General features: G+C 29.0%; 1 protein-coding gene across 8 annotated transcripts in view; it reads left to right on the top strand.

The window, feature by feature from the left end:
* The first annotated feature begins 473 nt into the window (after window positions 1-473).
* Window positions 474-27,413, top strand: part of LOC132940339 (potassium voltage-gated channel protein eag) — a 221,152-nt gene continuing 194,212 nt past the window's right edge. For all 8 annotated transcript variants that reach the window (XM_061007871.1, XM_061007868.1, XM_061007874.1 and 5 more), the window contains exons 1-2: window positions 474-1,021; window positions 16,187-16,232. The gene's annotated coding sequence lies outside the window, so the exon portion shown is untranslated. The remainder of the gene's footprint in view (window positions 1,022-16,186; window positions 16,233-27,413) is intronic.

The following is a 27,413-nucleotide window of genomic DNA, read 5'->3' as shown; positions in this document are numbered from 1 at the left end:
GTTTGATATAAATATAAATAGGTATGTTTGTATTATAAGTATATCGAGTTTGACGGAGGGGAGGCGTTTTACGTTAATTTTTTTCGGTTTTTGGATCTGATTTTTCGCGAGTCTGTTGCGCTCACGCTCTTCCACCACTGCCGCCGCTCCCTTCAACCGTCCCAACCACGGAACACCGCAGACGTCGTCGACCCGTCGTGGAGTCGGTGGAGGCGAGAGGTCGATGTGCGGGTGGGTAGGAGAAGTCGCCGTCGTTGCAGGCACTGGCCGCGAAGAATTGGTGGGTGGCCGTGGGTAGTGCAGGGACCGCATACCGCGGGGTTACGTGGAGCACGGAGAGGGGTGAGGGACGGGTGATCGGGTGGCCGAGCGACGGTCGGGCGCACGCGTACAAGCTGGCTCGCGCATGTCGCCGCCGCGGGCACCGCAACGCAAGGGCCCAGCGCCGCAGCGCACACACGACCGGCGTCCACGCGCACACACGTACAGCGCGGCGTTGTCGTTATCGGCCGGTTTAGGAGGAGGTACCAGAATCGTACTTACGTAGGTTACCGCAGTCGTGTATTCGCGCACCGCCGCGGTCGTCGTTGTCGTCGTACCACTCATACCGCGGTCGCAGTCGTAGTCGTCGCAATCGCCGCCGCGGTCGTCCGGAAGTCCGTGCGAAATCGCTAGTGACCGTGCGAGGTTTTTTTTTCTCGCACACATGAAAATTATATTATTATTACGTGTAAATGAATAACACGACCGCAGTGACACATCGCGTAATATCGTTATTATAATATTTTAATTACCCCTGTGTGTTTCTCCAATAATTATTGTTCGCTCGGATTCGTTTCGTTATTTCCGACGGCATCGTCGTCGTGGCGATCTATATTATATTGTAGCAAAGAGAACCGATCGACACATCACACCTAGAACACAATATACAGACACAATTGCGTTACAGTCAATCTCCTCTCACCCGTTCCGGTGGATTCCGGAAAACCCTGCAGACCCGTAACGGGGTTATGCCAAACCGGTAAGTGTCTATCTTTATAACAACTATATATACCTACATATGCACAATGATTACGTTTCAAGGTGGCATTCCACTATACCACCGTGTGCTCTAAACCATATGATTCGTGTAAAGGATATCCCTTTTACTCGCCAAATTACATTATACCGATTAGGTAACATCGCGATTTCTCGAGTCTTCGATATAACCACGTTTTATAACCAATTAACCTCACGCCGAAGTTTAAAGGTGGGTTTCTATTTCACATGTTTACGGGTACGCGCATACAAATCTTTTGCTGTAATTGGTCGGTATCCGTGGTAAGCTTTTGGTATACCAATGTGCTTACACTTCCTTACCACGCGGTAAACCACATTACCGTGTTGTCAGATCCAGTTCAACAATTCCGTGTGCTTGGTCGCATACATTTGATGACAAAATATGTATATGGAGTGAACATCGTAATAATTTATAGTTTATAACCATATTTTTATCCCGAACCTGTATTTTCAATGTAAACCAACATGAAACATAATATACGTTCAAGACGAATTTGCACGTTCATCGTACACGTACACGTGAACGTCGTGTGTAGTAGGAATATTATGTTAGTATTTCAACAGTTAAGTATATTGTGGTAACTGGTTAATCACTAATCAGAAACCACACGATTTCCACGAACCACTTCTTTAAAACCTTTGAAGTTTAAATACGTAGACAAACAATTGTCGAAACCTTCTTGTTAATTTATTCAACTCTACAAGACATGACAATAATATTATTATAGTGTTTACTGGGAACCCGGCCTTACAAATCGTGACGATATTTTCGAGAAAAACCTGGTATCTAGTAATTATTAAGTTTGTTGGTTGCTGGCCATGTATTTCACGACTACAGCGGATGTGATACGATGTTATTGATAATAATAATATTAGTGTTGTTTTCGTAGCAAGTAACTTGAGCGGAAAGCACATCTATGCATCTATTATAATATAAGATATCAAAATAATAAAATATATTACTTTGGAGAAAACTAGCGTATGATATCATTACCACGAACGTTCTACAAATTAAAAATGGTTTCGGAGGTGCACAAATCGTTTCAACAATAATAGCCATTTCAGTCGATTTTGATGTGATGACGGCGTGAGTGTTTTCGGGGTTTCGATGGGTAGAATGGATTAGGTAGACTGGCCTTTGATATATTATTGGCTGCATACGAATTGAGTCCCTGGTCTATTTAGGTATAAACTACTTAATAATTGACTCCTGTAAAATTAAAAATATAATACTAATTAAGTCTGGTTTAACTTTGAACAAATTAAAAACATTTTGCCTACCATTTGTACAAACTTAGCACTGTAAGAGGTATGTCTTGTACACTGTATCTATTATTAAATCGTTTAAAATAATTAATTAATTAATTAAATTCCATGTATCAGTAAAAACTTAGCAATATATTAATTTTTTTTTTCTTATCTTGATATTTATTTTGTTTGTAAATGCTGAATTTTTCTCTAATTTCGTTTTCTTTAGTTTTGATATCATTTTTTGCGGTTAAGTTCGGTTAATGTACTAATTAAATTATTAACAGTCTTGGTATTTCTATTTCAAACAGAACTATAGAAATGCACTATACAATTAAATAAAAAAAAATCTATGTAGTCAATTGATATATTATTTTATTTATCCCAAGTGTGGACTCAATTAATATGTTTTTTGTTTCCCAATAATAATTGTGGGCTCAATAATTAGTATATTTTATTTTTATACCGGGACTCAATAATTAGTAGGTATATTTTATTTTTATACCGGGGACTCAATAATTAGAACTTATATATTATTTTTTCCTCCTTCAGGTATTGGACTCAATTAGTATGTACTGATATTATTGTATACACATACAGGTTGGTTCTTTTAACGTAAACCAAATAACTTCTAATGAAATATAACGCACTTAATCTAACGTTTAAGAACATATTATATTGATAACTGTAGAACTATATAAAATGAAACGTACGTACTTATGCACGTTAAAATAAATAAATATTTAAAAATATCTTAGGTTCCCTAAGATATTGAAGACATTGCTTAGATTACGATAAAAGAATCACCCTGTATGTGCCTATAATATTTAGTATTTGTGCGTGTGTATGGTATATATAGGCGCAATCGACCGACGGCAAAAACTTTTCCCTCCGCCACGTGAGAAGCCCCTATGTGCTCCGCGGGGGCGACACTCTGCGCGAAAGTACATATATTATTATAATGTACGCTTCGAAGAAGACCCGTGGAAACACCACCACCGACTTTTTGATAATATTTTGTGTGCGACGATTTCAAGTCAGTATGTTATTGCCATGGTTTTTGTCGAGTTGATGTAAAAACTGGCCAATTTCAAGCCAGTTTTTAATTGATCCGTTTGAATCACACGATGAAATATCGTTATTATGTATTATCACAGTATCACGAGGTACCTCGAACGATTTAATAATTTACTCCTATACTTAATGTAATACATCCAGATCGTGTATATAAATATTTAATGCAAACAATATTATTATATTGTAAAGGTTCCTTATAACATTGTCACAGTTTTTAATACATTATTCTCCAAAGCGGTATACCAGATTTCTTTAATTTAAGCTCTCGAAACATACAATTGGTATGCATTTGTGACGGTTTAATACCATAACATTTTATATTATTATAGATGCGTATTATATATTTATAAATTATAGATTCTATATAATAAGTTATTTAAGCAGGGACACGTTTTTATAATTTATACACTTACTGGAAAACATTACTTGTTTTCCATTTCATAACGACGATATTTTATCAAAAATAGTGTAAAACGATTTGTTTTGTTTTTATTTTTAATTTAACTAAGTAAACGAAAGTTGGGAAGTCGGGTCACATTCAATGTAACAATAAAGTCAACAATTTACTATAGTCCCACTTTTGTCGACCGTTTAAAAAAAATAAATAATCGTTTTTCGGATCAACAATACTGAGTAGTTTTTTAATGCAGACATAACTCGTAGGTACAATGTACATACCTATAAATTTACACGTGCGTGTCACACTTATAATATTTATAAAACTCTGTGATTCCACTCGTTTAATGAAAAAAAAAAAAAAAAAAATGTTGGAACCTATAAAAATGTTTGTACATATTTTCTCTTTTACAAAACGCTCTTTTTTGATTTTTTTCTAACTATGTTTTTGTATGCTAATAATTGAAAATGATTACAATCAGAATTCGACGCTTGGTTTTATTTAATTTTAAAGTTATAATAAAATTCAAGTTAGTTTATATTTCGTATTATAGCTACGCTAATTTATACGTTAGCATTACTTTAGACTCAAGGATTTTTCAATGGTGTGTGATGTATATAATATGTATGATAGCGTTAGGGTTCTACTCCATATTATATTGTTATACTTTTATGCTAATAGTTCAAAAGAAGTAATAGTAGGTTTGACGGTTCTTCGGGATTAAGGAAATAGTATAATGAGAATTCTGATTCTATTAAAAGGTTTGCTAGCTATTTATATTTTATACGAATATGTGGTTGAATAAAATTGAATTTACTATGTACAAATGTCGTTATAAAATCATCTTAAGCCGCAGATTTATGCTACATTAGTTTTTGTTTACTATAGTATTATATGTGATTAAAATAGTCGTAATTTGCAGAGTTGTGATTGCGTCTGTTACTCATACATTCATACACACGATATTATTTTTGAGCTATTTGTTATAGGGAAAGTTTCTGTGTAAAATATAGCGTCTTACAACTAAGTCGTTTTTCTAGCGAGGGTTAAGAATTTTATTGGATGGATAAGTTAAAAAATAAAAGCAATTTACAAAATACTATCGACAGTAGTTATAGGTTTCGTCTCTGTTCCATATATATATATATATATGATACATGAAATAAAACGGTTAACTTATTATAATAATTTATGAAATCGTTCTTTTATGTTTTATATAATAGTTTTTACGAAACGAATTTCGATCTAATTGTGATTATTGTTCTTTAGTAGTTGTTCGTGTTGTATCGTAAGATTTTGTTTATTAGCAACCTTATAGTTTGCGCGATTTACATATTCTGTAGTTTTTCAAAACAACCGATGGTAAATAAGTACCTAGTAGGTATTTTTAAACCTCACAATTTCTATTTGTTTTACGTGTTTGAAAAAATATACATTAACTTCTTAAGGTCATCTAAAATCGATTTGGATAGCGGTTGCCGTATTGCAATTTAAAAAAGTATATTCTATCACGCAATACACTGTAATACAAAAGTAGATACCTATACTGTTAAATTTTCACCCTGCATTGCAATTTACTGAGTCATTGTACAGTAAGTTATGACCGATTAACATAGATAGTCGATATTAGATTATAACATTGTCTACCCTAAAAATGAGTATAATTAACAACTGTAATACTTAGGGTCAACAAGGTCCACATTTAAATTTCATGCACTGATTCACATTAAATATATATATAATTAATTGTACATTATATAATATAATTATTAATTACAGTATTGCCGAATTTGATATTTAAAATATAATATTTATATTATATAGGTACCATATTATAGCAACTAGTACTGAACTATCGATCATTCACTTCTATTTTTTTTTTGTTCATTTCTCGTTAAGCAACAATTTGAATTCATTAATCAATGTACCATATACAGGGCTCACCTGTAGATTACACCAATTGTATTTGACAACGATGAATAGAACGCATTTTGAAAGTCGATCGAACGTCAAGTCTCAAGCGTCGATATATATATATATAGTGTATACACTATAGTACTATAATACACGTATACCTACTTAACAGTTAAAATGTAGAATACCAATATATTTCTCTGTTCAAATTAAATGTCAAATTAAAAAAGTCTATGTAATAGTTATAATTATATAGCGATATATGGTGTAATAGTTGATGACCTGTGCGAGGAAACGACACTGAGTATAGATTTTGGAGAAATGGTGAATATACCCCGACAAATTCCAAATTACAAAATTAATCGTTACCGTCACTGTCTTGGTTTAACGGAATTTCATTAACTATTATAACTATTTGATTTTGTTTTTTTGATTTTCGACACACTTATTTTCTATATATTGTTCTCTTATGTCACCCATTCAACGTCTCGTTGATATTTCTGCCCCATGTAATAGGCTTTGCATGCCTTCCATAAGACATTTACTAGGTGGCAAGGGTTCTGAAGTCTATCTCAAACGTTTATTTACACTTCACTCATCACACTCACTCATACATCTCGGAATGTGGTTATATAACAATCTGACGTTTTCTCAACACTTAATGTTCTGGAACAAGTCAAATGACAATGATACTAATATTGCAGTTTAGATAGTGTATAAATATGAATGTATAAAAATATAAACAGATATTCCATTTGTTTTGTTAATTTGTTTGGAAAGTGACTTTAGCTTGAAAACTGACAGATAGACAGGTAAGATTTAATGATATTATAAAATTATCACTTTTAAATGTTTGCATCTAAAGTTTCACTGAATTTCTGCATAGTATTATTGTTATTTCTACTGACTACTGTTATTTATTTTTGAAATATTTTCACGATTTTCTATGGGAGCTCCAAGACTTAATGCCTGCCGTAAACGACTCAATAAAGTGATGAGGGTTACGCGAGGTGCTCCATAGCAGTCTGCCATATTGGATATTGAAGGATCCAAATGAGACTATTCCAGTTCAATGGATAAAGCGTGATGTATTCGAAATAGAATGATAAAAATAGTGTCCGTCCGCTCAGCATTGAGGCTTCATTTGAGACATTGATTGTCCATTGCTAAAATAATGTTCAAATTAATGAAAAAAATGGTAGTTTCAACATGAGATCTTTTTTTCATTTGAAATTGTATTTCTTATTTGTGTATATTTTACCCAACATTGTCAAATTTAGTGATACTGAAGTGTAATATATTTTATTTATGTGTTGTTTTTATCGAATTTTGAATTTTAGATAATAAATGGAAACAAACAGATTTGTAATAATTTTGGATCATATTTAAAAAAAAAAAACTATATACATACCTATACTAATATACAACTATATACATTTTTTAATTCTTGTTTAAAATCCAAGTTTATCACTTTATCACTTTGTTACTTAAAAAAATTGAAAACATCCAGTGTTTTTGTACCTTAAAAGCGAATGACACTAAATAAATAACAGATGTGTATAAATAAATCACTTTACCCAGACGGCAGACACGTACTTTTTTATACCCTCGTACTTGTACCTTACATGCGATCTCCAAAAAAAAAATAAATCGATGCAGTTACACAATCCAAATGTACATAAATTAATACTGCTAAATACTCATATAGGCACCTACATTTTTTATTTTTTTTTTCGTTCAACACACATGTTAGTATTTTTACTGTAATAGACGGGGGTGTAATTTGACGGAGATGCGTTTATGCGTTTGTTTATTGTTTAATAGTCACTCACAAATATATGCACTGTTTATCATCATATCAGAAATATCGTAGAGATTTATAATAGATACTGAGTGGAGCGATGAATATGTATTGATTTTACAATGGTGTGTGTTTTATTTTTATTCTGTGTGTCTGCAGTGCACACGATAAGTAGTCGAAAAAATGCTTCGATTTTCAACTTCAGTATCTTGTTAGATGAGAAAGTAAATCTGGTTGGTACATTTAAGAGGTCAAAATTTAAAATTCTCAATAGTTTTCAAAACCGCAGAGAAAAGCAAAACAAAAATTAAGGAAAATATCATCAAACGATATGCACGTATTATAAATAGAGAAAACTACTTTACTTATATTCAAAGTCAGTTTATTATTATTTAGTCTTTACATCCTAGATGATTAAGTTATAATTATATATATGAAATATAAATCAGAAGTGGTATTAAATATTCTAGGGTTTACTATGAAATATCGATTATTGTCATATATTATGATACATTTTAATACACACTCGAGTATACAACTAAGGATTGCAAATAAATTAATTTGTTGAACAGTATATCGTACAATTTTAATTAAATCGAGACATTTAAGTTTAAATAACATTTAATAATCAATGATAAAACAGTCTTTGGTATCATCGAGATATAATGTTATTTAATACCATTATTATGTAATTTTTAGTTAGTACCTTATATTATTATTGTATATTTGTATGTATGCTATCATATTTTGACAAAATAAAAACCAAAATGTTTACGTAATACTATAGGGCATAAGCTATTATTTTTAAATATACTCTAAGATAACATTCTAAATTTCTTGAATTATTTTGTACCTACTATTTAAGGACCTGTAGCGATACAAACTTCTACTTTTAAAATGAGATCTCGCCATTTTTATTGTACATTATTTAGTGAATTTAATTTAGTTTCATTTTGAAAATATTGATGTAGTTCAAAATTCAAATGAGTAGGTAGTTTCTAAGTTTTTAAAATGTTTTTACTGAGGATAATAATCTTCAAAAATGGTTTTACAAAAATTAGACATAATATCGGAACTAGTATTTGTTATACTTGGTCCATTTTTACAAATTATTAATGTTGATAGAATAATATTGTTCAGTTATCATTTTAAAAAAATATACAAGATATTGAATTAGGATAAAAAAAAATATACACGCAAACAATGAGTATGTAATTCATTAATTTATACTGTTTCAAATAGATTCAATTTACTGATAAGATGAACCTATTCTTCCTATTCACGTATATGGTACTGGTACTTAGCATATTGTTGTATATAGGTACCTACAATATTAACGAAGAAGACATTATGACGAGGAAAGGTTAATTATTTCTAACATTTGAATATTAGTAGGTACCCACTTTGAAATTTGCTTTATTGAGATATTTAAAATTGCTTTTATAGTCACTGGATATATATATACATATAGGGTACCTATGTAATGTCTTTTGAATTTTATGCGTGGTAGACAATTTTAATTATTTGGATATTTAATATAGGTATAATACGTATTATATCTGCAATATGGAATTTTAAACTAAAAGAATATAACATTGGAATTATCATAATAATATGTATTATAAATTTGATTAGCAAATAAATTCTAACTACCTATATATTAAAAAAAAGTGTACATATATATATATTACTAACAATGAATTGACAGTCATATTATTCACCATAATATGCATACGAAAATTGCAATTCGCTATACAACATTATACAATTGTAAACTATGGATGTATATCAAAGCAAAACATTGGTAAATAGAAGTGTTTCGACCTCAGATCAATAAAGTTTGTCAGCAGAATTCTTATCTTAAGAAACCATACGGTTCAACAATTTATATTTAGGCCATATAAAAATAACGTCGGTGAAATCATGATAACACTCGTCAAAAATAAACTAGGTTATATAAATTGAAAACCTTTGATTATATACAATAAACATTATTATAATATGATAAGCTAAACTACTAAAGACTGCAGGCATTACCAACTATATGCTTTTCTTAAGATTTTTTTTCGATAATTTCGATAAAAATAATTACTTACGTAATTTTATGGTTAACAGTAACTGACCATATTTTATTTAGTTTTCAAAATTGTAATGTAATTATTAAACTGTTTACCTACCTTACGTTCAATAATAATGGAAGTAAGTAATATTTTTATCAGCTGTATTAAATATTAATTACAAATTTTCTGCTATACATGTTGCTATCGGACAATATTGTTAGGTATACAGCTAAAAAATCAAGGAAATGGACATAATATGTTTAATTTTGAAACCTATCTATACATACCCATAATATGTTGCTATATATTGTATATCTAAATAATAGAAAATAATAGAATATATTTTCTCTCCTATAAAAAAAAAGAAACTTTTTGAATTTTCTTGGATCTTTTTCTCATCAGTAAACAGCAAAGTAATTACATTTTATCAATAGCCACAAAACCCTTTTTAGTAAAACAAGTTCCTTTAATGTGCTGACGTTCATTCAACATTTTAAATTATTCATGTATTCTTTGCTATATATGTTCGATGTGTACAACTTGGACCATTTTGTATGAACAATTTTACTGAAAGCATAGAAGTCAGGCTAAAATATTACGTATGCACGCGTTCTTTGGTAAATTAACAATTCATTTTAGGATAAAAGCTATATAAGCTAATATATAAATCAATACCATTTAAGTTTTTTTACACGTACATTTAAATTCAGGTTTTCATTTAATTCATGACACATTTAAAATATGAATAACAAATTATTATTCAAAATATATAAATAAAACATTTAGCTATTATTAATGTACCTACTGGATTATAAATTGAACTAATATTTTTAGTTAATAATTATATAGTATTTATAGTATTATCATATTAATATTTAATAATATATTATAGAAGTTTATTAAAATATGTTTCACTATTATAACAAATAATTTTATTTCAAATACGAATGAATTATGGCGCAGTGTAGATTTGCATTTTCATACAGTAAATTAAGTTGCTTTGACTTACAATTTACAATCTTTATGATAATGCACTAGTAACGTTTAAATATAATATTTATAAATTTGTACTGCATTAGTAAATATTTTAAGGTATTGAATCTTTTGATTATATCTTGTAATAAACAAAATTACTTTTAATAGAATATTGTAGGTTACTTTCGGGTCATTTAAACATTTTTCAAATTAAACTTAAGCGATGAAACAGTGTCAATTACATTTGGATACATATTTGGAGCCTAGTAGGATAGAAATATTTATTATAATATGCAATTGCCAGCATTGGAATTTAATTTACAAAATATATAAATGTCATTAAAATGAAAAAAATCATCATCGAAAATTGTGTCAATTTCAAAATTGTAATAATTAACAATATTTGTATATTCATGCATACCCTTAATGACCTCTGTTAAACATATTTAAAATAAATATTATTTTTGTTGTTTAGAAGTACTTTTTTAATTGTTTTTTGTTGAAATATATATAATGGTAGAAGTAAATTTCAATTTTTGACTTTCGGCCGTCGTGATTGACACGAACTATTATTTCAATAATAAAATTATTAATATTTAATCATCTAGTAATATTATCGACCATATTGTGATTAAATTATTTATTTACAATTCGATACAAACCCTAGCTAATAACTGATTAACATGAACATTTTATTTTATTTTTGTCATACATTGGTTTATTATCAAATTTAATTGCATGCATTCCACCGCTATCGTACAGCTACGATATACTTCGTATATAGCTTAAAGGGCGTGAACTACACTAATGTTTACACTAACCAATGGTCTAGGTGTTATCTATATTATATCCATCGTTTTCATTCTATTCACAAGTAGTTCACATGGCTAGAAAACTTAGTTTTATCCACAGAAAACAAATTAATTTAACTTTACTTTATAATACCTACGTCGATTGTTATACGTTCGGATTTTGGACAATTTAACCACGTAGAAAATAGATTGTTCTCATATTATGCTGATTTTTCACTTAATATCTTTTACTCGCCTCATGTTTATTGTTTAGTCATTCAAGTATTTGGTATAAGTTCATAAAAAATGGGACGCAACATTCGTTGAGTACGTTTTATAAAAATATGTTTTTAGTAAACTTTACTTGAAAGAATAACTGAAGCATCAAGAATTGTACAGGATAAGTGATTTTCATTGATTTTTATTTGTTTTTTTTTCAACTATCATTTTATAATACCTCCTTTGTTGTTTTAAGTTTCCTATCTCTGTTATCCTATAACTGTAATTATTGTACTACACTGTTTATGTATATATTATTAGTCAACACGCCTTTAAGCGTTTACTTTAAATAAAATAAAATAATATTTCAATTGAATCGTTAAATCAGAAACACGGATTGACGTTACTTAACTAGATATTTATATTAGAGATCCTGTAAAATATGATGAGGCTATAGGCCGGGTGATATGAGCAAGGCACGTCCTATCGAATCGCACGGGGTTCGGTGCAGATGCTTTTGTTCGATTTAAATTAGGTTTTGCTCATGTTCATTGTTTTTAAAACCTACCTATATATAAAATATACTCGTGCATCGGAAGCCGTCTTCCCAACGACAAAGCTAGGTAAAAGTTACACACCAGCTACAGACGATGCAGGCGGTGACGGAACTGCCCTGTCATAACGTTTACCGTTGTCGGTAAGTCAACGGGGCGAAACGGAGTTCATCATACATTTTTTATAAAACTGCACCACAGAATTTCATAATACCTGTACTGTGCACGTAGGTACCTATATATACATAATGTATATTCTAAGTATAGTCTTTGATCTGGCTTGTGGGGCATTGTCTGCAGGTCTCGGTTGGGAAAAAAATAATATAAAATAATAATAGTAATAGTAATAAAAATAATAATAAATAATGATTGTAGAGTAAAAAAATAAGCATAGGACAAAAAATAAATTCCTCAAAATAAACCTCCGACGGTGGTGTATGGTGGGAGAAAAAAAACGTGCCAACCGCAAAAAAAATAAAAAAATAGAGGTTATGGATGGCTTTTGGTTGAAATTAATGGTGACTATATTTTTATTAGTTAATACACGCTGTGCCTTAGAGAGAGAGAGTGAGAGATAAAAACAAAACGCGATTGTGTTTATTTTTCAGTTGATTTCGGAGACAATACAGAACCCGCACTTAATCCCTAAAAACTTACTCGAAATCCTGCAGGTTTAATAGTTATATTATATTATATATATATATAGCTATGTTGTTTTTTAATACTATTTATATATTTACTGCAGTTATCATGCGCCAAGCATGCAATACCACATATTATTATCTAAATTTACTGAAATTTTTAAATTATACTTAAAAGTGGACCATATTTTCAAATGCTTGGATTTGTATGCCATTTAAGATGCTTTTTTTTTGAAAATATTGATAAATCTAAATAATCGAAGTTTGAAGTTTGGAATTTAAATTAGTAGTTTCTGAGTTATTAAGGTTAATAGTTTATGAAAATAATTGGTTTAGAATGCTTAGAAAATGATATAGGGGTTATGTTGATTTAAAATTTGTATTTTTATCCATTATTTTGGAACCTGAGTGGAGCAATGAATGTATTGATTTAAAATGATGTGTGTTTTTTTTTGTGTCTGTCATCACTGTTTGGGGCAGTAACTCTGGTTTGATTTTCTTCAACAGTATCTTGTTCATGGGGAAAATGAATCTAGTTAGTGCGTTCAGATGGTGAAAATTTGAAATTCTTAATAGTTTTTGAAGAACAAAACAAAAATTTAGGAAAAACTGTAATTTTTTCGACAAAATTGATTTTGGTTTTTGGTGTAACTTTATCACAAATACCGTAGATATATGAAATTTTCATTGAATATTTATGTTAGAATTTTCTATAATATTAAAGATGCACGATTATTTATATTTATATATAAAGTTCAAATGTTGTCAAAATGTATTAAAATTTTGAAAATTTTGAAATTATTTTCAGTTAGAAATTCATAAAAGTTTTTATTTCCATAGCTTATATAAGAAATTTTAACGGAAGATTCTTCACACACTTTTCTACCTTAAACAAAAAAAAAACTTTAACCAAAAGTAACATTAACTTTTTATGAGCGTTTGAATTTAAGATTTTCATAATATTGGATTTTCACCGGGAAATTAACGAAATTCCATCTATTAATTTTTGATATTTTGTTGTAATTCAAAAACGATTAACCATAGATACACGACATTTTCACCAAACGTTAAAATTACCATTTTAAACGATTTTGATACTTTTTAAGCTATCTATCGGGTGTCTATATCCACAAGAGTTATTTTAAATGTTAGGAATTATTCATAAATGTTTTTCTTTTCATAGCTAACATTATACATTTTAATAGCAAATTACTCATAAATTTATCTACCTAATTTATTTTATGAAATTATGAAATTTGATTATTAAAAAGGTATGCTAGGATGACACAACATCTTCGCTCAGAATCGTTTTTTGTATGCAATAATGGTTTATGATTGAATTCAAATATAACAGATCCATTACAATGACACAGTAGACAACTGCTGTACACCAGAGCGGTACCCACTTGTATAACTTTTTTTAATTGTATTTATTTTATATATCTATATATTATATAGTAAAAACAAATATCAACCTCCTTCCCTAAACCGTGTGCACGCCACTGTATGTACCTATCAGTTTAAGTATCACATATATTTTATATTTTATGCAATACCATAGCCCTCGTATTTGGGGGAGAGCATCTGTTCGGTGAGCCACCCAGTATACACGAATTTACTTATCGTGTACACGAGTACTATATTATGCTGACGGAAATCGAGATTTATTACGAGTCGTTGTGTCGTGTGTATGCGCACGTATATATATCGGCTAAGCACGCGCAATTTACTTATTGCCGTATTGTGAATTCTCTCTCGTTGGAAAACGGCCAATAGTCATATTATAATATTTTAACTCGAGTTAATTATTTACATTACGTTCTAAACTTTATTGTGGAGGGGGCGTCGTTTCGTTTGAGTGAATGTAAATATGTAATCGCAATATCGTTTATATTGGTGAGTACATGAATCACAGCAACAATCTCTTGAATACGTGTGCTAAGCGTCATGACGTTTGGACGTCGTCGGTAGCAGCTGCACTCGTTATTATATCTGTTTGACTAACAGTTTGACAAAGTAGTTAAAAAAAAAAAGAATGGGTTAAAACTATACCTACCGAAAACGCTATAATATTATGTGTTTGAAGCTATCGTTACCTAAGTGTCACCGCTTCTCTCAAGTCACGACATGCTTTGAGAGATATTTACAATTTTCGGAACGAAACGACTACGGTGTCGAGTGCCAAACGGCAAACACTCAAATACATGCTGCACATCAAAATATGCGCAGACAAATGATTACAATTGTTGCTATTATGAAATCGTATTTCCAAGAAGAATGTTCATAATAATATTATTATATAAATCAATGGTTCTGCTGAGGTTATTCCTTTACTCTTTAACACGATTTTTGATAATATTATGGGCAACTGGTATCCATTCGGAAAATTTTATCACACGGCATACAATTTGGATTCAAAAGTCACGTGATCTAGTGACTTTTTTTACCTACATCGCTACCGGTGGTAAAGTAAAATTTTTTAACATGTTAGTCAATTAAATATTAATTAATAATTATTGTTTATTTTGTTATTTACTCATAATATTTGACAGTTAGTGTACAGACATTAATAAGATGAGTAAATGACACTTAAAAAATAATATTCCACTAGAAGCGTCTAGCACAGCCATTAAGATTTAAATCCTATGCCGTATTATCATAGCTCGTTGAGCCACCATACTATGTTAAATCGTGCTCTTGAAATAAACTGATTAATAATACAATAAGGAATCAATAATAATATTATATCCATAATTTATTTTAAAATAATATTTGTTTCGTTTCAAAAAAATCATTGAGAATATTTTTTGACATAAGTACTTTAAAATGTTTCTATAATTAATTTATGATATTATACACACTAGCCGATGAAAGAAATGTATGAAATAAAAATCATGTTATATTAAATAACATATTTTACTAAGACAAATTACTACAATTAGAACTATTATTGTGATATTATGTTACCCAATTGAAAATTATTTTTATCATTCATTACTTAATTTTAATAATATTTTTACATTTACCTTATTGTAAACTGGAAACACGTAAAAATAATTATCTAAAATCGAACTTTTGTCTTTCGATTCGCTACACTAATTGATTTCATTACGATGTTGGTAATATTAATTGCAATGTTTATGAGACACACTTGCATTATACAATATGTCCAACAATGTTAAGATCAAAAACCTAAATCAGCTAAATCGATTTGCTCATTCGTGTGAAGGATATTAGATGTACTATTATAACAAATTAAAGTGTAATAATAATTAATTTTTTAGGTTACTTGTAAAAATAATTTAATCAAAAAACGTTTACTTAATCAGTTTTAAGTGTTCGTGATACTTTGAACAAGACGACTTATTATTATGTAATTAATTATTTGCAGAAATAACAATATTTAAATAATTCAGAACTATTCTAATATACATTATAATTTTGTTTTAGATTGCATTAAGAACAACAGAATAAATCAAAAAATAAACCAACTTTGGTAAGTTTGAATTATACTACCTAGTTATAATAATACCTAAGTAGTTATTTTTTAGATACAACATTATTTAGCGTTAATTTCAACATTATAGATATTAATTTTCATAAATATATTGTGCTTCCTGATTATTCCTTATACTTAATAAGTAATTTATTAGATAATTTGTAAAGCAACAAAAAACACATGAATGGAAATGGCGAGGGAATTGTTTATTTTAAATATTCCATATTTTTAATAATCATAAAATATACTATAATGGATAATGACATTTTATATTATTATTATTTTTTTTAAATGGTAAAATTAAATAGATACAAATTATTATATTCTTATGATTATTACTTTCAAATTGTGTTGATAAAATGAATAATTGGCATTAGTCCTATTATGTTTTAAATATATTATTATAAGTTTTCTGTGACATTTTAATAGTATATACCTACTTTTAAATGCACCTATAAAATACATAATATATTTTTATATTCTATCTAGGCATTTATTTATAGGTAATATTAATCTAATAATTTACTATAAAGTTTGGCTCACAAACAGTTTGTTATGCACTCAAATGTAAACTAAAATCATCAAAGTTTAATTGTTGTCATTGTTTGGGTCTTGACGACTTTTGTATAGATGGTCAAATGATTTTTAGTTATTTATTTTTAGAACTTTATACAACGCACTCGACTGACACGGACGTCATTACAATGTATACTTTTGTTATTCACAAAAACATTTGGGCGTCAGGCGTGTTTTTTCAATTATTGTAAAAATAATTTAAGCTCCAAATTAGGAAATGTAGATGGCAGTATCCTGTATCGTGTTGCGGTTTCGTTGAAGAATACTGATGTAAAGTGTAAACTTAAAGTTTTGAGGACAACGTATTAATTGGCTGCCTTGTATTCTCCCCGGGACTTACGAGCCTGAACGAGCGAGGAATGCCTTTTTTTCTACTCGACATATACATCTATAGTAAATTTACCGTTGTTACTAATTTTCCTCGCACAACATTATTTGGCCGGTCGTTATTTATGACCGAGCAAAGCTCTCGGGATGCCGACATTTGCAAATCGGGTTCGCTTGTGATTTGTTGGATATAATCATATAAAATCATTTTATCTCGTCATGTTTTAACTTCAAACACAATCCAATTTTCTATAACTGCACAGCGCGAGTGACTTGTTCATAATAAATATTATGTTTCGTTGAATTAAAATAATTAAAACAATATTTCAGGCTATAGTCGTAAAATGTTCATGTTACCTGGTATAATATAAAAATGTCCGATACATTATTAATTTTACGATACTTAATTACATATGACTTTTACCTACAAGTATATTAAACATTTTAATAAGAAGGTATAGTTCAAAATATTTTAGTTTATAGATTTTATTATTTGTTAGTTTTATAACTTTACATAAATTCGTTTCAAAGTGAATAATGCCTTGACTGCTACCGTTATTCAGTTTACCTTATTGTGTTCTTAACATATTATTATATTGAAATCCTATTGCTGTTAGACGTCTATAAGCTAGAGGACCAATATGTAATATATACTGCAGAATGTTATTAGCTTACAAGAGTATTTGTTGAGTCCATATAGTTGAAATTGCAAACAAATAAATGTTTTTATGTTTAGTATTTTCTGTCCTGGGCTAACTTTTCAATTCAATGCTAAACATTGATTTTCCATTATTTATTCTATAGGAACTAAATAGGTACCATGTGAGTGACTCATCAACCTTCTTTTACCTTACTGGCTACATTGTAACCATCAGTCTGAATATATTTTTTTCCAAACAAATTTTCTATTTTTATTTAGCAAAAGATATTGATTTTTATCATTCACCATTCCTTTCCTGCGTTACCTAACCATTTTCTCCATCGCCTTCCCATACGCTTAACATGACATAAATATCGAATCGCGTTTAGACTGTATTTTGATATTGTTACAAAACGGAAATGATGAACATTTTTTGTGCTTAAATTGGTTTCGTTTATATCGGATTGGTACTGATAATTTGATCCTCGCCCTCGCGCACACGGCGTTTTCGAATTTGCGCATTTTGCTCAATTCTTCATCGGACCTTTGTTTTAATAACAATCGTTGTTATTCTGACCACACATTTTTCACGATGGGCACTGGCAGAGTTTGTATCATTATAATATGTTCAAATATGCGAAAATGTCATAAGTGACAAATGTACCACCAAAACCATATAGGTATACACATTATATTGGGGCGCCATTGAAACGCATTATTCATTAACAAAACCACAGCGGGTAAGCGTACACAATAACAGCCTCGTGAAAAAAAAAAATGTATTATAATTTTACATATTATGTATGATAGGCATTTGTATGATATGTATGTAAAAAAAACACCCCCGTTAAGAATATTTTTCATTTTATATTTTATGTGTAATATTCCTAAAAATAAAAATATCCAAAAACGTCATGTAAATTGTTTTTTTTTTAAATTTACATAATATTATACGTACATATTTTGGTAGTTATATACACTACGCATATATTATTATACTGTTATCCATTGGATGGTTATAATCAGGATTACAACTCATTATATGTTGTTTGTTCATTTGTCTTTTGTACCTACCTATCTAAAATAATTAACTATTCGTTTTGCTATGTTCTAGAATATTATTATATTATAGATTAGGTAGTCGAATAAAAAAAAATAATTAATAGTTATTTTGGTAAGTCGTTTTTCGCCGTTTTCTACGGTTTGGTTGAAACTACAGCAATAAATCTTTCGTCGTTGACATTTTTGGTATTGACGTGTTTGTGAAAATATACCTGCAGCTCATTTTTGTTGACTGGTCATAATATTTCACAACTAACATTTTATAACCACTCACTTCTTAATATAAACTTGTTTTTTTCGGTCTATCAAATGCCATGTGTGTGGCAAATCATCGTCAGTGGTTTCCTTGTCACTTGCCATTATGCCACTAAATGGTATATTCAAATATTTTTTATCCACGCAAGTCCGTAACACGAAAATATTTTCCTAAATTTAGTTTTCCATTGTCCACTTTAATTTTGTGCTTTTTAAGATAATATTATGCATAATATATTTTAATACCTACTAGGTATCTGGTATATAGACAAAAGACACACAATCCTATTCTCTGCGAGATTTTAATCAAACAAATTGAAAACGCTACGCTGTGTCTATGATGTTTCATTAAGAACATGAATACGAACTAAAGTCTAATTTCTAACTTCAAATATATAAAATAACTTTTTGTAAATTTAATTTATAAAAATATTATTAATCAAATGCGTAATTAACTTATTTAGTATTTACACTACAGCATCGTACAATTGTGTGGGTAATTTTATAGATATGCACTATACAATAGTACCTATTTTATTAGTTTTTATTCAGATTTAAAATTTCAATACATATTCATCATGCGTGTGTCCTACTGTCCACATGTCATTCTATTGTTGCATGTTTGTCTGTAGATAGGGTTACTAAATCTACTTGGAGTGAAATTCCAGTTTGACGTGGATTGACAGAGAGTGTGTTTAATTCAAAATGTCAACATAAATTCCATTGCTACGAACACAGTTGATGTTAATCTATGTTCTCTTTTGTTGTGATAGCGCTCTATTCGTAAGTGTCTTCTTCTTTTTAAGTACGGCGATAACCGTAGAGTGTTCTCTTAACTACTTTTTCACCATAAACGCTTATTTATTAAAATCGCCTATGCACGACATTTTGTCCTAATAAATTTATTGAAACATTCTTCACGCCTACTTACTCAGTATTTCCTTTCAGTTAACTTTGCCAGTATAATGGTTCATTACAACTATGCGTACTTCTTTAAATTAAAACTGAAATTAGTACCTACTCATAATCATTAGTGTAGAATTTTTAACGTAGTTTCTGTTTATTATAAAAATCAACACGTATATAATATAATGTATAACAAATGGGCAAAATAAACTCGATACAGTGTTTAATATAATTAATAATAGCTTATAGGTACCTTTGATTTATTAAGTCAAATTATAATAATATGATGATTATTAATATTTGTTGGCATGTACAATAATTTATATTGCTTTAAAAACTCAAATTGTTCATGAATTGAGTTTAGAGTTATAATATAAATATTTTTTAACAACTTAAACAAGAGTTACATAAACCTTTTTTGAAATTCCATAAAAAAATACCCATATTGGCACCTTGCCCTAATGATGAAGCTCAAATGGGTAAACGCCAAATAGGTAACTAAATTTGTCTCCAGGGGGTTTTGGACCCTTGGAACTACCTTATAATATCGTCCAAAGGTCAACAGTAACACAAACATGTAACCGTTTATTTCAATGGCATACTGTGGTTTCCTAAACACATAATATTTAAAAGTCTAAATAATAAGTGAGCCATATATAAGGGTAAATTCTAAATTTATAAAGTTAGTTATTATAACAAAGTCAGGTAATTGTTGGATATTCGTTTCTCATTTAATTCGCATTAATGCTATGTGTATATTATATTATATTGTAGTTATATATAATAATAAACAAATTTAAGGGGGACGGAGTGGCCGAGCGGACTAAGGCGTCGGCTGCGACGCAGCCAGCCCGAGTTCGATACCTTGGCCGCGGGCGGCATTTTTCTTCGGGCAAGTCACGGTGTCCGGAGAACAAGTGCCGCCATCCCCCACCCGGGCATGGCAGATACCTACGGGTGCCCAATCAAAAATTCTGCCAAACTAAACACATACGTGTTCCCCCCCCTCCGACTTAATAACCTACAGTAAAAACCAAAAATAGCTAATGGCCTCAGCTGCCGGGCTCAAGATCAATAAAAAAAAAAAAAAAAACAAATTTAAAAAGTAACAGTGGCTGTAGTGCTAAACAAAACTCTGATCACGGTTATTTTAATAATGCAAGCGTTTTCATTTCAATTGTTTAACTTAAATTGAACTATACAGATCTATTTTAAATATTGTTCAAAACTAATTTAAGGATAATCGTATTATTTTAAACAATATCTATGATCATCGTTTATAGATTGATTACATTATAAGTTAATAATTTTGACCGTATATATTTTATAAAGTGTTTTAATTATAAAAAAAATCTATTGTTATTACTAAGCATCTAAATAATTGTATTGTAATTAATTTTAGTTTTAAAATAATTATAGGTAGATTTTAGGAAAAATAATTTTGAACGCCACTGTGATAAACCTTTTACATTAACCTAAATTTTATATCGTATTTTTGTATGGTTATGTTGGACGTTTTGAATGATTATCAACTTTATAGTTTTATTTTCTCCTAATTTATATATTTCCCAGAATTTATAATTCACTCCAATATCTTTCTATATTTTTGAAATCAAGTACCTAAACTATATTTTTATTATACAGTTTTATTTAATTATTTTGTATGGTGTACCTAATTAAATTGAATATTAATAAATGACTATATAGGTACAATAACTTCCTATTATTTAATGATTCAGTACCTAATTGTTTGGTTTTGGAAATAATAATATAATTTCAGAAGTTTTCAGTTAAATATTATATGACATTTATATAAGTGCTATTACCATATGACTGGCTTGTTTTAATATTTTTTTGCCGTTTTCGGTCAGAAGCAATACCATAGAACTATACAATACGCGTAGTACATGACAAAAACCGACTGTACTACCTATTGAAGTTTCCCATTAATATAATATTATGATTAATTTACTCGAATAAAATTCGCTCGTCACCCTTTAACATCATCTGTTATATGGCTTACGTTTAAATTATAAAATGTTTTATAGGAAAATTACACGGGAGATCTGTTAACATACAAACTGACCCATCATCGTTGATGATTTCTTTTCTACAGGGCGTGAGAGCCATATTACACTATTTTAAACCTGAAACGGTATTATCTTTATTCGTAAATCGTAATGACTGGTTTTTACTGATTGGCACATCTAAAAATCCAAAAAGTTGTCCTGCGTTAACGTTAGAAATGTATTTAATATAAAAAAGTTGCTATAATAATATCAAATAACAAATGTTTAAATGTGTATATTTGATTCTTTTAGTTCTGGATAAATCTATGAAAATAGACCTTCAAGGTTGGTTGTGGGCTTGGATTATAGAGAATTGATCATTAAACTTGTGTGAGTTGAGTTGATTTTCAAAAAAATTGATTTACCACTTTTTGGTTTTGAACCCACGTTGTCTATGTGACAGTTGATTAAGTATCGAAAATTCAAACGTTTTAAATGCTTCCTGTAATAACTATTTAATTCTATTAAATGAGATCGGGTGAATAGTTTAGAGGGTTGATTTAATATTTAAGAATAGGGATATCATGTTTGCCATATTATTGTCTGTTAATCAAACCTAAACATTTTATACCCTTTTGAAATAAGGAAAATATCACTGTTTTTATTATATTCACGTTATAACATTATAATGAGTAATAAACGCTTGCGCCATGGTAGCTGTATAATTATTAATAGCCAGCTGCAGGGTACTATATTATTTTTTTTTATTTACGAACTTGAATTAATGTTGTACGTTGCATTTCACAGTGTTTACATGATTTAACTAAATGCTTATTATTTTTGCTTAGCTAAATGCTTAGCCCTTTTAATGATAATTTACTGAATAATATTATCTACATAATAGTTTGAAAATATTCTAATTCCTTCCGTCCGTCGATTTTCTCGAATATTTCTCTGCTATATTGATGATGTTGTAGTAGGTATAGCTTGCACACTATTTATATAGATTATCACTATAATACCAAAAACAGTATGATCGATCAGCTTAATTATATACCGTCGGAAAACGCATAGAACCGCTAACAGCATACATCGGACAGCTATGTATTCTCTGTGTTCAGAAAAATGTTGGTAGTGTTGAGATAAGAAAATATATAATATGAAGTAGGTATTTAGACAGTATAGTATCGAGTGTGGTCTTGTGTAGTCGAGTGGAAAACGCCATTATACCTTTCGGAATGCCGCTTTGGACTTTTGGTTTTTAGTTCTTATTAATCACTCAATATTATTTTTATCTCCACCGAAAAGGTTAAAAATTATTCATAGCTGCAAAAGTTTCAAAGAATTTTCTATTTGATTTAATATAAAGTATTTTGAGGTATTTGAAGCCTAAACTCGTTTAAACTATTACATTTTATGTTGGTTTAATATTTTTGTGATAATAGTTAAATCTCCAAGCTCTCAACTACCTACAATAGAAGATGATACCTCTATAATATATTTTTTTAAGGATGTGTAAATTATATGAAATATATTGATTTAAATTTTCCTTTCATCCGAATCAGTTATATATAACTGTTATATTATAACACAATAACCATTACAGTCCCCCGTTCAATGATGAGAAATACTCAATAGTAGCCTTCACTGTTTTTTTAAAAATATTTTATTTCAAAGAGATTGTAGTATATTTTGTTCTATGATAAAGTCTCTTTAAACGTAAATAATAAATTAGTCTAATGAAGTTATGTGAAACAATGATTTATATAAAAAATAAATTTAGACTTAGTTTGAGAATGTTAGAAATTAAAAAAGTGTAATGAAGAAAATAAACAAATAATAACAGGGGAGTATGGAGTTCAATCACAACGATAACGTAAAAAGGTGTTGAGTTAGGTAATTAGTAAGGTGAGAAATTATATTATATAAATGTCATGACGTTTTTTGGGTCAAATGGTATAGAAAATATTATTCAACTACAGCCACCAGCCATTTAATCCATTTAATATATATTTTTTCACCCCTAGGGGGCCCAGGATAATAATATAATATTTGCGCCTACTGCATTTTACAACTAGACTTTATTATAATTTTCCCTATCCTTTTTCCTTGCTGCCATCCATATACTTGAAAGTACCATTATTATTGCAGCAGATTTAAACAATTTCGAGATCGTTAAAATTCGCTAAGCCTTTTCAGTAGGAAGTTGTCCCTTATGGAATTTGTTTTGAATTACAAAGTGAGAAATATCCAACAATATTTTTCAAATTTATTCACAAATGTCATATAATATTGGAGCATCATACTATTGTCATTTTTAAAAGAGAATATATGCAAAATACATTTGAATATTTCGTTTAGCTATATTTCTTGTTAATCTTTCATAAATTGTAAAATTTTGAACTTTAATTCTATAAATAATTTCATATTGATGATTTCTATCACATTTATGTTGTAAATATTATTTTATATTATTTGTAAACATTAACACTAACTACAATGTTTCTTATTTTATTTAAATAAAATAATAAAATATAATTTTGTTGTCAACTACAATTGTTTATAGGTACTCGCAAAGCTAACGAATTTAAATAAACATTTTTTAAACATTTTTACGTGTCTATAAATTATGATTTTATTTAAAAAAATTAAGTTCTCTTTCGTATAAAAAGATACAAATATCTTTAAAAGTATACTGTTATGCAGAATAAATTATTATAATTTACATTTGAATATTCTGGCACTTGGTAGTAATTTTTTTTCAGCTAAACGAATTAAAACTATTCTTATACTATCTATTTAAATATGTTTTTACTTAATTATAGCATTGAAAACCACTTTGAAATACTCACAATATACTATACAATCTTTGAGTTTTATAAAAGTAAATTGTTATAAAAACAAAGTGTTTTAATCATGACTATAAAAAATATATATGGTACATTGAAGATTTTGACTATCTGAACCATGACTTCTGAGTAGGACATCAATACATTTTTAATTAATTGAACAAACTGATAATATTGATATACCGAAGATGTAAACATTTTGAAACAATTATTTATTTAGTTTTTATTTGTCTTGAAATATTTATTAATCAATTAGTTTATTTTGTAACATTTCTGTATTCAATAATTGACGTTCTCTAAATCAATTGACGATATTTACCTTTGAACATTACTTACAATAATAATTGTAATTATTACATACTGAATGGATTAAAATAGTAATGTTTGATGTTTATCAGTTTCAATACATATATAATATGGGGTATAATATAATATTGAATATACATTTGCATGACATATTCACACTTACAAAAAAGTAGGGTTGTGAATTAATTTCTATATCAAGGTAACAAGTATTTATATAATGTAGCATATCACAAAGTAATTAATATACCTATATATTATAATTTCATGTAGGTAATACCAATTATAGATTTAATGAAAGTTTTAAAACGTGTTTTTGCACGTGAATTTAAAATGATAAATATTGATCAGATCAATACTAAGTTAGGAACAATTGTTTTTACTTTGAAATATGATAAAGCTTTTGAAAGAATTATTCTTATATTTCAAGTTTGTATACACGGTTAAACAATTTTAAAATTGGTTCATTATCTCGAAAATAATGTTTTACTTACATAGACGAGTCATGATAAAGCTTTCTAGTAATTTATTTACATGACAAAAACTATTGTTTTGTACTTGTTATACTTTCCATATCGTCATAATAATTATTTCGTTTTATATTAACTTTAATATAATATTATGTGTAAACTTGCAATCACAATCAATATTAAAATCGTTAATTAATGTTTATGATATTACGTAATATTATTCAAATTGAGTAAAGCAAGAGGTTTTACTATATGTAAACGCATTCTTATTTCTTCCCCCCCCCCTCCCCACGATAAATACGATACTGGTAGTAAAATAATATTTAATTTTGAGTTATGTCAATATACTCAAATTAATTTTATTTGCATTCAGAATTATCGAAAACATGAAGAGAATGAATAATTTTAGAATTTATTAACATTAATGGAGTGCATTTGTTATTGTCAGTTTATTGTTTCTAATCCGTATTTTTAACACGAACACGCACGTTAACAATGGAGTGATTTGATAAAAAAAAATATGTCGTAAACTTCTTGCGACCAACTGACTGTGATTTCACAGTATTGATTCTACGTGCGTATACCTTAAAGCAGCGTAATAATAATGGCATTAGCCGCGTTGTAGTACGAACATCGACGGGGAATAAGTCTATGGTTTTTTTATTTCTCATCCCACAGCCGCGTACTAAATAATAAATATTTTGTATTACAAGAAGAATGTTTAAAAGTCGACGTAACTTCGTTTTGGATTCATCTCAAATGAAAAGAAAAAGAAATGATGGCTTACTGAAAAAAAACTATTTGTTATCTCGCGTGGAATAACAAGGTGGTGAAGGAAAACCTCATTGGCTCAGAAACATATTTTATTTCTGCTAACGTCCAAACGCGTTTTTTATTCGAACGAAAATCTGTAATAGTCATTTTCTCGTGGCCTGCAAGTTTGCACCTGAAGTTTTTAACGTATTTATACGAATAATATATTACTTATATGCGTATTATAATTTATAACACAAGGCGGTTCATCAAGCATACTTACCTTCTTTTTTTCTTCAATAATACAGTTATTCAAAATCTTATTTTTCGAATTTTCTTACTACTTAAGGAGTGTCCTGTAGAGATACAAACTTCTGTTTTCCAAATGAGAACATCCGTTTTCAACTGTACATTTTAAAGTTGATTATTTTTCTGAAATGTTTGACTATCAGAATTGTTATGGGTAGTTATTAAGTTATTCAACTTTGCGATCTAAGGATGAAAGGTCCATGGTAATGGGTTAATACGATATGGGGGCTATGGGGATTTGAAAATTAAATTGTAGTAATTTATATTAATCTATCAATATTAATAATTTGTAAGAATGGCCCAAGTATAATAAATACAAGGTATAGTTTTACGTTTGTTTTATATTTATGTAAAACCATTTTTAAGGACTAATATCCTTAATTCAAAATGTTAATAACCAAGAAACTAATTATTCAAATTTCGAATTAGGTACATCAGCATTTTCAAAAAAATGATCCACTAAATAATTTACATTAAAAAATGGGGGGGGGGGGGGTTATCATTTGAAAAACAGAAGTTTGTACCGCCAAAGGACACTTCTTGAGCAGTATAAAAAATTCAAGAATTTAAAAATATGGTCTATGAGTACTGAGTATATTTAAAAATTCCCAAAACTAGAATTTGAATAAATTCATTATTAAAGGAAACAATTCAGGTGAGCATGCTTAGTGAATATTCCTGTAGGTATATTAAAAATGTTATTTTAAAAAATATTAGTC

The sequence above is a fragment of the Metopolophium dirhodum genome, chromosome 3 (assembly GCF_019925205.1).
Source record: "Metopolophium dirhodum isolate CAU chromosome 3, ASM1992520v1, whole genome shotgun sequence".
Taxonomy (NCBI): domain Eukaryota; kingdom Metazoa; phylum Arthropoda; class Insecta; order Hemiptera; family Aphididae; genus Metopolophium; species Metopolophium dirhodum.
Note: the sequence above shows the minus strand (reverse complement) of the source record. Positions and strands in the feature narration are given on the sequence as shown.